The sequence below is a fragment of the Tenrec ecaudatus genome, chromosome 17, assembly GCF_050624435.1.
Source record: "Tenrec ecaudatus isolate mTenEca1 chromosome 17, mTenEca1.hap1, whole genome shotgun sequence".
NCBI lineage: Eukaryota > Metazoa > Chordata > Mammalia > Afrosoricida > Tenrecidae > Tenrec > Tenrec ecaudatus.
The window spans coordinates 42,323,036-42,337,491 of NC_134546.1; the positions used below are offsets into that span (position 1 = coordinate 42,323,036).

The following is a 14,456-nucleotide window of genomic DNA, read 5'->3' on the forward strand; positions in this document are numbered from 1 at the left end:
CTCAAATAACCCCTCAGAGGCCTGTATTTATTTGATTATGCTCCCCCATACCCCCTCCCACCACCAGATACCCTGAATCTTTTATTGCAGTCAACAATTAAACTAAAATCATTTTTTTTACTGAGAGAGCTTTTCTGCAGTTATCCACTCACTTTAGAAATAATTTTAAAAACATTTTATCTTGAATAAATCTGTGATATATGAACTGAACCCTAGTTGTATTGCTTTTTAACTTTAATTTATATCTATAAGAACGAGAATTATGGGCCCGGCGCCGGATGCCCAGCCGCGGGTCCCCCGCCCCCGGACCCATGTGGACGTTGCTTCCCGCCACGGGCCCGGCCCGAGGAGAACCATACAGACTTTTGACTGGTGTTGACTGTGTTGTTGGAAGGAAAAACTGTGACATTCTAATTAACAATGATCAATCAATCAGTAGAAATCATGCTGTGCTAACTGCTGACTTTTCTGGAACTAACCTGAGTCAGTCAGATGACATCCCCATATTGACAATAAAAGATAATTCTAAGTATGGTACCTTTGTTAATGAGGAAAAAATGGAGAATTGTGCTTCCCAAACTTTGAAGACAGGGGATCGAGTTACCTTTGGAGTGTTTGACAGTAAATTCAGTGTAGTGTATGAGCCTTTGGTTGCATGCTCTTCTTGTTTAGATGTCTCTGGGAAAACAGCCTTAAATCAAGCTATTTTTAAACTTGGAGGATGCTGTGTAAACAGTTGGACAGAAGAATGTACTCACCTCGTCATGGTATCAGTTAAAGTTACCATTAAAACAATATGTGCCCTCATTTGTGGCTGTCTGATTGTAAAACCAGAATATTTTACTGAGTTTCTTCAAGCAGTTCAGTCCAAAAAACAGCTTCCACAAATTGAAAGTTTTTACCCACCGATTGATGAGCCAGCTTTTGGAAATAAAAGTGTTGACCCATCCAGGCGACAGGAAAGAAGACAGATCTTTAAAGGGAAAACATTTGTATTTCTCAATGCTAAACAGCATAGGAAATTAAGTCCAGCAGTTGATTTTGGAGGCGGGAATTCTAGGTTGACAACTGAAGAAAATGAAGAAGATGAAAATTTTTTTTTAGCTTCTGGGACATGTGTTGTTGATGTAGGAATGACCAATACACCCACTTTACTTCCTGATTCTCAAAAAAACTTGGTTCAGTCTGTTTTGAATATGCTCACAAGGAAGGGTCACAGACCTATTCCCAAATCAGAAATTGGATTGGCTGTTATTTTCATGAACACAAAGAACTACTGTGATCCTCTGGGCCAGCCCAATATAGGATTAAAACCAACGACTCCAGGGCCAAGCCTTTCCCAAGGCTGGTCATTCGATGAGAAACTAAAGCCAAAGGTCACAGGGAACACTATACCATGTGTACCTGATTCAGAATCAGAGCAAGCTGACACATGTATGAGTTTCAGTGAAAGGCCCAAAGAACGGAAATGCTCCCGAATGGAACAATTCAGAATGATTCCCCAGGAGGCATCCCCTGTGAAGGAACCTCCCAAGGCAAACTTCAGCGAAAATAATCTGGGCTCCCTTTCGCTGATGAAGACAAAAACCCCAAGCTATCAGCTTTCACCAAGTAAATCCCCCAGTGTCAGTAAGCGTAGAGAGCGCCCTTCTCAACAGCAGTAGGCCAACTCCATCAAAAACTACTTCCAGCCATCCACCCCCAAAAGGGAACGGGATGAAGAGAATTTAGAAATGTCTTCATTCAAAGCAGCAAGACTAGAAATGTCTTGTTCTCCTCTGGAACAAACTCAAGCAGCTGCACTCACAACCTGGAAAAGTACAGAGCAGCAGCTGTCTCAGAATGAGTCTGGACAGAGAAATTCAGATCACCTGTTTTCAGCTAGAGATTTAAAACCTCCTGCAGAAAATTTCACCAATAAATGCCTTCCTACAGAAAAGCTAATATCAAGCAAAAGAAAAGAAGTGGATGATTTGGCCTTAGAAGATGAAGTATTAGAACAATTATTCAAAAACACAAAACCAGAGTTGGAAATTGAGGCGAGAATTCAAAAGCAAGATGAAGATGTCAATATTAGGAAAAAACCAAGATTGACTATGGAATCAAATGGCATTTTGAATGATGAAGCAAGATCAGAAAGTAGCAAAGTATCTCAAGAGAGTGAAATGGGAAAGAAATGTGAAATCAAGGAAGAATCACTGAGGTCAAAAAAAGAAGAGCTATCTAACAAGGATGAAGGTCAGCTGGATGATGAGCTGCTTCCACGGAAGTTGATCCTGACCGAATTTCGATCGTTGGTGGTTAATAACTCAGCCTCCAGAAATGCAGCCATTGTAAACAGTCATTGTGGTCAATCAAAGAACTTCAAGAAATTCAGAAAGGTTTCTTTTCCTGGAGCAGGGAAACTTCCCCACATCATTGGAGGATCAGACCTAGTTGCCCATCAGGCTCAGAAGAACACAGAATTGGAAGAGTGGCGGAGGCAGGAAATGGAGGTGCAAAATCAACATGCAAAAGAAGAGTCTCTTGCTGATGATCGCTTCAGATACAATCCTAATATGAAAAGGCGAAGATAACACGATTTTTACACAAGACGTGGAGAAACATTTCCTGGCAAGCCATTACTTCTTGTTTCCTTGGGTACATGAGCATAGTGTACAGAAGTTTGAAATGACAAACATTGTGTGGCCTGCATTTATTAAATAAAATATCCAAGATTCAAAAAAAAAGAATGAGAAGTATGGAATCACATTGCACTTAAGCTGATCCTGTACATGGAACAAGAGGCAGTCTTGGAATCAGAACAAAGGCATACTGAGTGGTTTAATATGAGGATTGGTGTTCATCAGGGTTGAATTCTTTCATTATATTTAGTAAATCTGTATGCTGAGCAAATAATCTGAGCAACTGGATTATATGAAGAAAATCTCAGTTGGATTGGAGGAAGGTTTATCAATAACTTGATGGATGCAAATTACACAACCTTGATTGCTGAAAGGAGGAACACTTTGAGCACTTGTGGATGAAGATCGAGGACTGCAGACTTCAGTCTGGATTACAACTCAATGTAAAGCAAACCAAAGCCAATAGGTAGCATCATGATAAATGAACAACAGATTGAAATTATCAAGAATTTCTTCTAGCTTGCATCTACAATCAATGCTCATGAAAGAAGCAATCAAGAGATCAAACAATGTGTTGCAATAATTCAATCTGTTGCGTAAAACCGCTTTAAAATGGCAAAAGCAAGGATATTACTTTGAGGAATAAGATGTGCCTGACCCAATCCATACTATTTTCAAACACCTCATGCATGCAAAACTTGGACATCAAATAAGAAAGAAAAAAGAAGAATCTATACATTGATTATGAAGAACATTGAAAGTATAATCATCTGCCAAAAGAATAAATAAATCTATCTCGGAAGAAGTTCTGCCAGAATGCTTCTTAGGATTCCCAAAGGCTAAGGGACGTCATCTCATGTACTCTGCACATGTTGTCAGGAGGGACCAATCCCTGGAAAGGACAACATTTTTGGTTGAGTAGAGGGTCAGCGAAAAGAGGAAGAATGTCAAAGAGGTGGATTAACACGGTGGCTGTAACAATGGACTTAAATTTAACAATGATTATGAGTCTGGCTCTAGACCAGGCAGTGTTTCCCTGCTGTTGTAAATGAGGTAATGATGAGTCAGAGTCAACTCCAGTGCAACTACCACCACCACCACCAACAACAACAATAACAATAGCCATGTGATGAGGTCAGAATTCACCTTGACTTTTATGGCTTTAGAGTAATAAAAATAACTAACACACAGTGCGTGCTAAGTAACTTAGATTTTAATGCTTTGTCTGGAGTGATCTTATGTCAAGTCCATGAGGATGATTGCTTATTATGGGATACAATGCTTCATCTGCGCTGACAGCCTTGATTGTTGAATAACCCATATTCTGGCAAGTTGATTGGAAACTCAAATGACAGGACTCAGGATGAAAGCAAGTTAGGTATTCAAGCAGGATAAAAATTCTAAAACATGATCCTCTGCTTCAAATTCTAGGCAGAATACAATTTTAAAATAATGTTTCAAACCAACAAAGTGACCGTAGTCTAAGTTAAGAAGAAAGTTAACTGACGATGATTCAGGGAAGAATCTTCCGCAAACGATTTCATTATGTGCAAATGCCTTTCAACTCTTTCTGGATGAAAGTGAACAATACGAAGACATGTATCACTTTAAATTGTATAACTTTAAATATTAATGGAAATTGTCAAGTTTATATTATTTTGTGAAAAAAACTATAATGCTATCCTATGTGGTACTTATACTATGCTTAAAATTTGCATTGAAATCATATTATTTAATCATGATCCAGATGTGTACAAAATAAGTTCCAGATGGTAGACACAATGTCTAAAAGGATTTGGAAACATTTCAGATTTTTATTATGACACTAAAATGTCTATCCAATGCATGAAAGCAAATCAAGTAAGTAAAGTGCTTTCTTTTTGTTTTCCTATTTGATATAGCTTATTTATTTTCATTTCTACTTTTGGCACTCTATTAATTCATATTATACTCACGTGTCATTTGCAATATTACAAAAAATATCCCAATATTTCATTGTGTCAATCATAATAAACACTACATACGGACTCCAAATGGAAGATATGTTTTCTTTATTGAGAAAATTTCAGCCTTTCATTTTCTCTCACGATAAGCTCTAAATTATTTTATCTAGCTTTCAAATCTCTCCATAATCTGATATCACCATGCTTATCTAATATCATTTTCAGCATTTCCTTAAAGGAGAAAGCAACCATAATTATTATTCCAAATTGAACTACAGTCACAAAATATCAAGTGTTTATCAAACACTTGACCAAGCTTCGCAAAGGGACAGAGAATGAAATGTCCTACCATCCATATCATAGTTTGCCATCCTTTTAAAAATCTTCCCCACTCCATTTTCTCCTTAATTCTAAGTTTATCCCTTTAATAATATTTTTCTGCACATTCACATTTATTTTCATACACATAATTGTCTGATCAGAACAAAAGAACAAAGTACAACTTCAATTTAATAGGTCAAAAATTAATTCTTCTAAACACTTACTATATTTAGTGGTAATTGCTGTTTCAAATTCACCATACCCTTATGTCCACGAATTGTAGTTTTATAATAAAAACAACAATTGCCCACTAGCAAAAATAAAGTGACTGGGGAAAATGTTCTTCAGGAAAGCAAGAATAACCTTTCCAAGAGCAAGCAGATATTTATTTATTTTATTACATAGCACAGCTAGAAAAATTATAAATGGATCATTAGCTCCATGAATGCAGACACAACAGTGTTTGCCAATCTCATATGATTATACCAAACTAGGATCTGTATAGGCGCTCAATCAATACTTACTTGAATGTGTTAACTGCCTGTGAGGGATACAGACAGGAAAAAGAGGCGCTCTTCCACTCCTGTACAGACTCGGTCTTGGACACCCACAAGGGTAGTGTTAACCTCTCCTGTAGGGTACTTAGAATCAAACTTGATTCAAGGGCAAGGAGTTTGGAGTACGGGGTTTATTATTAAAACAACAACAACAACTAGGGAGCTAAAATTGATACTTTCATGTTAGTTTAGTCTTTGTCATAGGATGATTTTTAGAACTGGTACAGCATTTATTTAAAAAGCAAAACAAACAAAACCTTGGTTTTTCAAACTGTCAAGGGGTAAAAGAAATGATAAATCGGTATTTTGACTAATTTTAAAAGCTAGATTACTTAATGCCTGCAAAACTTATGTTTTATTTTTAGGAACCTGTTTAAGTGAAAAAGAGTACTATCAATAGCCAAAGAAGGAGGGTAAACGGGGGGGGGGGGGGAGGGAATAATCAAACACTTACTTTTTAACAGAATGAAAGGCAAAAATACCAGAATTCCAAGCCACAAAATATAAGGTCCATCAAGACAACCAAATACTATGGAATCTAGACCAATAAAAGTATGCCAACAGTTGCTTGAAGTCCAGTTTTGTTATTTTTAGGTGGTGTTGAGTTGATAGGGAATCATAGCGAGTCCATGTGAAGGAATAGAATTGTCCAATGGGGACTCCTAAGTTGTATTTTTAAGGACATACATTGTGAAGTTTTCCATTCAGGTTGCTGCTATGTAGGTCTGAACTATTAACCTTTGAATCCCCTGGAAAGTACTTAAATATAACCAGATGTTGAGTGTCTATTTTTGGGTCGTGGATTTCTGAGTGACATTACTTTTATCATTGCATTGTCATTTTCCTCCATTGGCAAGCTGCTTATAGTAAATCTATATTAGTATATTTTAAAATCATTATTGTATCTCTTAGTTTAGGTTGATGTCTATAGATGTCATCCCAATCCCTCCTGTGGATATAATAAAAATATTTCTCTTATTTTATATATATATACATATGTACATATATATTGCATTTACCTTATGATGCCCTCAATTAGAGACACAGTGTTCTGGATTCATCTTAAATACTTCTGAGTGTGACTGTTCAAATATCCCCACTCCTAACTAGACACAGCAAATCATTAGAATTGGCCTACCACAAACTGAATGTCATTATTTTGGATAGATTATATCAAATTACGCTAGGACTATATCACACCCACAAGCATATTGTTCCTGAGGGGCATGTAACGGAAGGCAAAGAGCAGACTATCACTTTCCTTCATGATTATCAAGCACTTGGATTTTGCTCCCTAGTTCTAACCCGAAGACCCTAGCAGAGAAGCTCCTTCACAGCAAGAATCCAAATATGTCAAACTGGAATCACTGAACATATAGGTTTATGTTAAAATATCGTGTCTAATAGTCTATTCTTAGTTAATTTCTGGAGATTTGTTTTTATCTAATGCCTTTAGTCCTTCTTAAGATTCTTCTTCAAAGAGCTGATGGAGCCCGGCTATCTAAAGATATAGTGTCTGGGGTCTTAAAGACTTTAAGGTAAACAAGCAGCCATCTAGCTGAGAAGCAACAAAGCCCACATGGAAGAAGCACACCAGCCTGTGTAATCACGAGGTGTCAAAGGGATCGGGTATCAGGCATCAAAGAACAAAAAATCATATTGTGAATGAGGGGGAGTGCTGGGTGGGGCCCCAAACAAAGCCTATCTGTAGGCAACAGGGCATCCCCTTATGGAAGGGTTGCAGGGAGATGAGCCAGGCAGGGTGCAGGGTAGCAATGATGAAGCATACAACTTTCCTCTAGTTCTTAAATGCTTCTTCCCCACCCCATTATCATGATCCCAATTCTACCTCACAAACCTGACTGGACCGGAGGATGTACACTGGTACAGATAGGAACTGGAAACACAGGGAATCCAGGACAGATGATCCCTTCAGGACCAGTGGTGAGAGTGGTGATACTGGGAGGGTGGCAGGAGGGTGGGGTGGAAAGGGGAAACCGATTACATGTAACCTCCCCCCTGGGTGATGGACAACAGAAAAGTGGGTGAAGGGAGACATCGGACAGTGCAAGATATGACAAAATAATAATTTATAAATTACTAATGGTTCATGAGGGAGGGGGAAATAGGGAGGGAGAGGGAAAAATGAGGAACGAATACCAGGGGCTTATCTGAAGAGTGGGTGTGTTGAGAATTTTGAGGGTAACGAACGTACAAATGTGCTTTATACAATTGATGTATGTATGGATTGTGATAAGAGTTGTATGAGCCCCCAATAAAATGATTTAAAAAAGATTCTTCAATACGATTGGCTCTTGATCCTATGCTACCTCTTGAAATGGTTAAATGTTTACCAATTCTTTTTGGACAGTGACTTCATTTCTTCGGTTTTCATTTGAAGCTTCCTGCATTATTCAAAACGTTGCCCATAGAACCCTTCAGTATTGAACTGGATACTTTTTTAATGTCCAGTTCTTACAGCTTGAGATTTGCTGATTCTCAGAAGACCGATATCAAGTGGCTATGAGTTGGAATTGATGCATTGGGTTTTTTTGTTTTCATTGTGGGAGAAAATTAGAAATGTGGAAGAAAAAGGGATGCATGAAAGGAATGAATAAAAAGGAGGGACAGAAGGGAAAAGGAAACAGAAAGAAACCCAAGCCTTGAATTGCAATATTGAAAGTTTCTATGGGCAAAATATTGAAGGATGTTGAAAGCAACAAAAGAAGATGGGGAAAAATGAACAGTCACTGTACCGCAAACCCCCTCAAAACAAATCCAGTCAACATTCAACCATTTTAAGAGGTAGCAGATCAAGAAATACCAAGAGTATTGAAAGAAGTCCAAGCTGTACTAAGGACATTAGTCAAAAACAAGGCTCCAAGAATTGGTGTGATCCCGACTGAAATGTTTCAATAAGCTGATGAAGCACTGGAAGCATACACTCCTCTGTACTTTGCAATTCAGAAGACAGCTTCTTGGCCAACTGACTGGAAGAAAGCCATATTTGTACCATTTCTAAAGAAAGGAGACCAATCAATGTGTATATTATAAAATAATATCAATATCACTTGCAAGTAAATTTTGGCTGAAGATCATCCAACAAACATTATAGCAGCACATTAACAGATGGCTGCCAGAGGTTCAGGACATATTCTGAAGGGGACGTGGAACAAGGGACGACTTTGCTGTTACCAGAGGGATCTGCCTGCGAGCAGAGAATACCAGAAAGATGTTTACTTGTGTTTTATTGACCATGAAAAGACATTCTACCGTGTGGACCCTAAACTCTGGAATAACCTTGGAACAAATGGAAATTTCAGAACATTTAATTATGCTCATGCAGAGCTTGTGCATGGATCAAGAAGCAGTTGTGAGAGCTGAACATGAGAAAAGATGTGTGTCAGGGCTGTATTCTCTTACTTTACTTGTTCAATCTGTATGCTGAGCATATAATCAGAGAATATAGCTTCAATGAAGAAGAGCGGGTATCAGAATTGGAGGAAGGCGCATACAAAACCTGTGAAACATAAATAACACAATTTTGCTTGCTGAAAATGAGAATGACTGAAGTACTTGTTGACGAAGATCAAGGCTTATGAAGATCAAGGCTTTCAGTATGGAATTGCAATTAAATGTGGAGCATTTTTAAAACCCCTCACAAGTGGACCAATAGGTAGCATCATTATAAATTGATAAAATATTGAAATTGTCAAAGATTTTTTTCTTCGATCCACAATCAATTTTCATAGAAACAGTAGTCAAAGGATCAAATGACACATTGCATTCAATAAATCTGCTGCATGAGACCGCTTTAAAGTATTGAAAAGCAAGGAAGTTCCTTTGAGGATGAAAGTGTGCCTGACCCAAGCCATAGCATTTTTAATTTCCTCATATGCGTGTGAAAGTTGGACATTGAATTAAGAAAGATGGAAGAAGAACCGATGCATTTTGAACTATATTGCAAAGAAGAATATTTAAAGTACCTTGGATTGACAAAAGGATAAACAAATCTCTCTTGGAAAAAAAGTTCAGGCAGAAAGTTCCTTAGAAGCAAAAATGTAAAGACTGCAATTCATGTATTTGGGATATATTATCAGGTGAGACAAGCCCCTGGAAAAGTATAGTATGCTTGGAAAGCAGAAGGCTAGTGAAAAAGAAGAAATCCCAGGACAAGATGAATTGATAGAGTAACTGCAACAATGGGTTCAAACATCCCAAATTGTAAAGATTGTGAAGGACTGAGCAATGATTTGTTCTATTGCATATAGGTTCACTATGAGTCAGAACCAATTCAAAGGCACCTAACCACAACAACACATATGTGTATGTTCATATATGTGTCTACTATTAGATGAGACGAAATGATCAAGAGAGTGACTGTATTAGTCAATATGGATAGGGAAGATTTTCAGAGCTCTCTTGGTCATAGTATTTCTACTTCTTGTCATTATTACACAATGTATTTGATTTCTGTGGCAAATGAATGTGCTTTATTGTGAGCCTGACAAATCCTTAAGACATTTACCTTTATCATTTCTCACTGTCATTAATGTTCCCCTATCTAAAGCAAGTAGGACAGTAATTAGAACTACGTAAATTTGTCTTAATCCCTGTGCATTATTTCACTGCATTGTACTGACAGTGAATGTGTTGAGTCCGTACATTTTTGGTGGGGGGAAGACAGTTAAACAAAATACACTGAAGAAACATTAGTGGGAGGACCGCCAGGTCTATCCACTGAGTAAATATCTCCATCATCTAAAATACAGGAATTCTTGCTGAATCGAAATAGTGATCAATAATACTCCATACCCTGTCTGGTCAGAGCTATGGTAGTAGTTTTGCATTGGCAAGAAAATAATGTGTCTGCTGCATCTTTATTCTAATGTTTCACTGAGATCTTTTTCCTCATGAATCTCCCCAAAATATGCAAAGAGTTTTTTCAGCACCATGCTGACAGAATTCACTGCGAAGGCTGAGGTTCTAAACAAAATAAATCAGAACTTGCATGAAATTACATTTCAATCAGATACCAACATTGTGAGAGTCGTTCAAACGCATATAGTATTTTGAAAGAGTAAGCTTGTGCAGTCATAAATATAAAATACGAAAACCCAGCATGATTCAATTGGTTGAATCTCCTATAAAACTATTGGATATTTTTTAAAGGTGTGTGTTATTCTGACTGTTTATAACTAGTCTTAATACTTTTTCATTTGTAAACACAGGTCTCTCCCTGCTGCTAGAAAATAATTGCTTTGGGGAGAAAAATTAACTCTTTTTATCCTGTCCTTTATGTTGAAGATGCTTCTCTATGATCACTGTTGCTTAGGTACAAGCACACACACACACACACACATGCACACACATATATCTATATATACTTTCCAGCATCAATATAGCTTAAGCTATTTATAACAGTATTTCTTTCAATTACCATACCAATAAAATCTATTCTAGACCTTGCTATCTCCAAATTGTCCAATCCTCCATTAACCCAAGTAGCAGCAGATCACTGTGGTAGGACCTTATGAACCTCAACTTTCCCCAACACTTCTGCCTCATAATCTATAATCTCTTCAAGCTTCTCAAATTTCCCCCTCTTATTAAAAGAGGCCAAAAGTTCACTTTTATCAGTAATGATAAAACTGTGGTTGAGTGTGTTGATAATTATTCTTCTCATTTACTCCATGATGGTTGTGATAGTGCTGCATAGTCAACTGTACCTCACACCGTCGGTTTATAACAATAGGCAGGGCTTTTTTTCCCCCTTCTGTGGCACAGATCTGAAGAACAGCTGAAGTAATTCTGCCACAGGTAAGCTGGACTGCACTTATGACTAAATTTGGTTTGGGGCTGTTTATCAGATATTGGCCCAGCTATAGGAAGTACACATCAATAATAATCATAATATAGAGAATCCAAGTCAATTGTGAGACAAATAAAATAATACAGTTATTTTATTAAGAATATATAGGTTCCACACATTTTACTATGACCACATGCAGATTAATTCATTCTATGTTCATCTTAATTTGAAGTATTTACTAGGATTATTCCCATTTTACAGTTGAGAAACTAAGGTTAATATAGTGTGTTATGTAGTGGGCTGTTGTGCAGTGGCAGTCATATATGTATAAGAAAGAGTTTTATATCAAGAAGGAATCCCAGCCCAGTTCAACCTAAGTCCATGGTCTGATGCTACCCAGAGCCCTCGTGAGACTTATGTAACTGCAAGTTGATGAGCCTTACTTTACAGTAGCCTCAGCCATCCTTGCTATTTCTTATAATTTCCTGGAATGTGTCTTTTCTGAATGTTTAATAAAACTCTACTTGGAAGTAATTTGGTTTAGGGATCATCCTTCTCTTAAATTACCTTATTGACATAATAACATAAAATGCCTCTTTCCCCTGTCATATTTACACCTTCAGGATTTAGAATCTCAACACATATTTATAGCAGTGATTCTCAACCTGTGGGTCATGACCCCTCTGGGGGGTCACATGACCCTTTCACAGGGTCGCCTGAGTCATAACAGCAGCAAAATTACAGTTATGAAGTAGAAGCGAAAATAATGTTATGGTCGCAGGGTCACCACCACATGAGGAACTATATGAAAGGGTCACGGCATTGGGAAGGTTGAGAACCACTGGTTTAGAAGGACACTATTAAATGTATTACAGTCACAGCACTGAAATGTTTGTAATAACTAATTCTCTCGATTTTTTTCTGCAAAGGACTTAAATTATAATAATATGGATGTGAATATGAATATGAGTTTGAAGTTATGGGCTTTTCCCTTCCAAAACATATGATTCCTTATAAAGACACACACACAAGGCAATGGTGATTTATAATAAACCCCTTTATTTAATGCTAAATATAAATAAAGTATTCTAGTAAAGAGTGTGTAAACAGCAACCAAACCAGTGTCTAAGGACAGGATATGATTTTCCCTTTTGAAAAATGACCAGAGGAAAAGAAAACATCTCAGTTATGGGCAAGACCATGGCCCAAAGCAGAGGCATAGGAAGCACGATCCATGTAGAGGTCCCTGAGTGGATGAGCTTAGTGCATGAAAAGGCCCCTCGGAGAACATAGTGCTTGCTGTGCTTTCCCTGCACATGAGCATGCGTGACCTTTAGTAGAATATCAGAGAGGCAAGAAGAAGAGCACAGGACTTATTTTGGAAGTAAAACTTCCAAAGGGCAATTTACGCTTTTAGGGAGATGAGTTCTCATGACTAAATGCCATTCTTCTTCATATGTGCTGATGTCTGCTCCTTCACCAACATGGCATTTTATAAATAGCACACTGTCCCATTCTTTACTGCTCAGAAAGCAATGTGACTGATGCACTTCGTTCCTTTCTTGATACCTCATTGCTCCATCCCCCAAATTAATGATGAACTATTCCAGAAAATTATTCTCATCGTTTTTACATTTTCCCAAAAAGGTCATGAAAAAAAGTGGATTCTGTCTAGTAGACTACTGAATTCCCAGCCTTCTTTACGAAGAATCATGGGAGTGCTCTAAGACATAAAATTGGGACAATTCTTTTCATGTCTCTTCCATTAGTCAATGAAATACTGACCTCACCTCTCTGTGAGAATTTTTTTTTCTTTATCCTGACTCAGGTTATGACATCTCCCATGTGAAGCCTCTCCCTGCCATCATCTCTAATTTTGTTACCTGGATTTTGGATTTATATAGACACTTTTCCATCTTACGAGTGTGAAAAAGCATTTTTTCATAAGCCTGAAGTTTGATGCCTTAAGTGCTTTGCTCTTGAAACAGAGGCAGTGCAGAAGCTGAAGGGCCCAGAAGTTGGAAACTGCCCCTCCCCTTGTATAATAACCTGGGTCCTGGAATGTGCTAAAGAGAAAATGCGGTGCTTTTTCATGGCAGACCAGCAGAGCTCCGTGCAGCGATTTACTTTAGCCACTTATTCCCACATAACACGACGCCAGGAACTGCAGAAGACACAGTCAAATAAGACACTGTTCTTACCATCAAAAATAACGTTCAATTTCACAAATACTATCGGATCAGCATTCAAAGAAGAGGGAGTTTGTTTTTCACTGACAGGAAGGCAAACCAAGCTTTCTGAGAAATGTAATACTTGACCTCTCCCCTACACAATAGGCAAGATGAAATAAGCCAACTAAATTCAGACAATTGGAGTCATTGACGGTTGGCAATGTCATCTATCACCTGTCCCAAACAAGCCCTCTTAGATTCTACCTATGGACACTCCCACTTAAAATCATTGTATCCGATTTCTACAATCTCAGGCAAATACAATGGAAAGATATAAAGTGAATTGCTTGATTACATCTATTTAAGAGTCCATGATTCTTGCATTGCTCCCAGTCATTCATTCACTTGGATAATGTCACAAAACACAGCTTATGTATTCACCAACAGAAAACCAATTAGACAAACCACGTGCAAACACAAACATCCTTTCCACTGTGCTGCTTTAATTCTCTCATTGCATCTTAAATCTACCTTAGGATTCTAATAGCACTTTCGGGAACATGAAATGCAATTATTATTGTGAAAGTAACTGCAAAAGAAAGCATCAGCTCACTGGATATGCTGTTCTAAAATAAAAATGCTTAGGGATAAATGGAATTTCCAACTTGGGGATGCAATTACTCTATCACGTTGGGAAGCAAAACATCGTCCTCCTCTAACTGGGGGTGTTCTTTGTTGCTGCATCACCATTATGTTTGCACTAAATTATTTGTGAACATAATGAAGTTGTCTGCTTATATTTCCCATTTCAAAATTCCTAACAGACATAGAAATTAACCTTCTGAAAGCTATAATACTAGGTGCACACACTACCATGTTCCTTCTTATATTATTTTTCCCATTGTGGATTGGGACGCCGAGGATAGCAGCCCAGTTTTTAGGTGTAATTGACGGCAGTCTACTTGTAAGAGAGCTCCTTCTTAGTAGGCACAAAATCACATTTATGTTTTAATGTGTGTTGCTGAATG

The 14,456-nt window shown here is 37.7% G+C and overlaps 1 pseudogene; it reads left to right on the forward strand.

The window, feature by feature from the left end:
- Positions 1-300: 300 nt before the first annotated feature.
- LOC142430663 (nibrin pseudogene) lies at positions 301-2,596 on the forward strand (annotated as a pseudogene).
- The last annotated feature ends 11,860 nt before the right edge of the window (positions 2,597-14,456 follow it).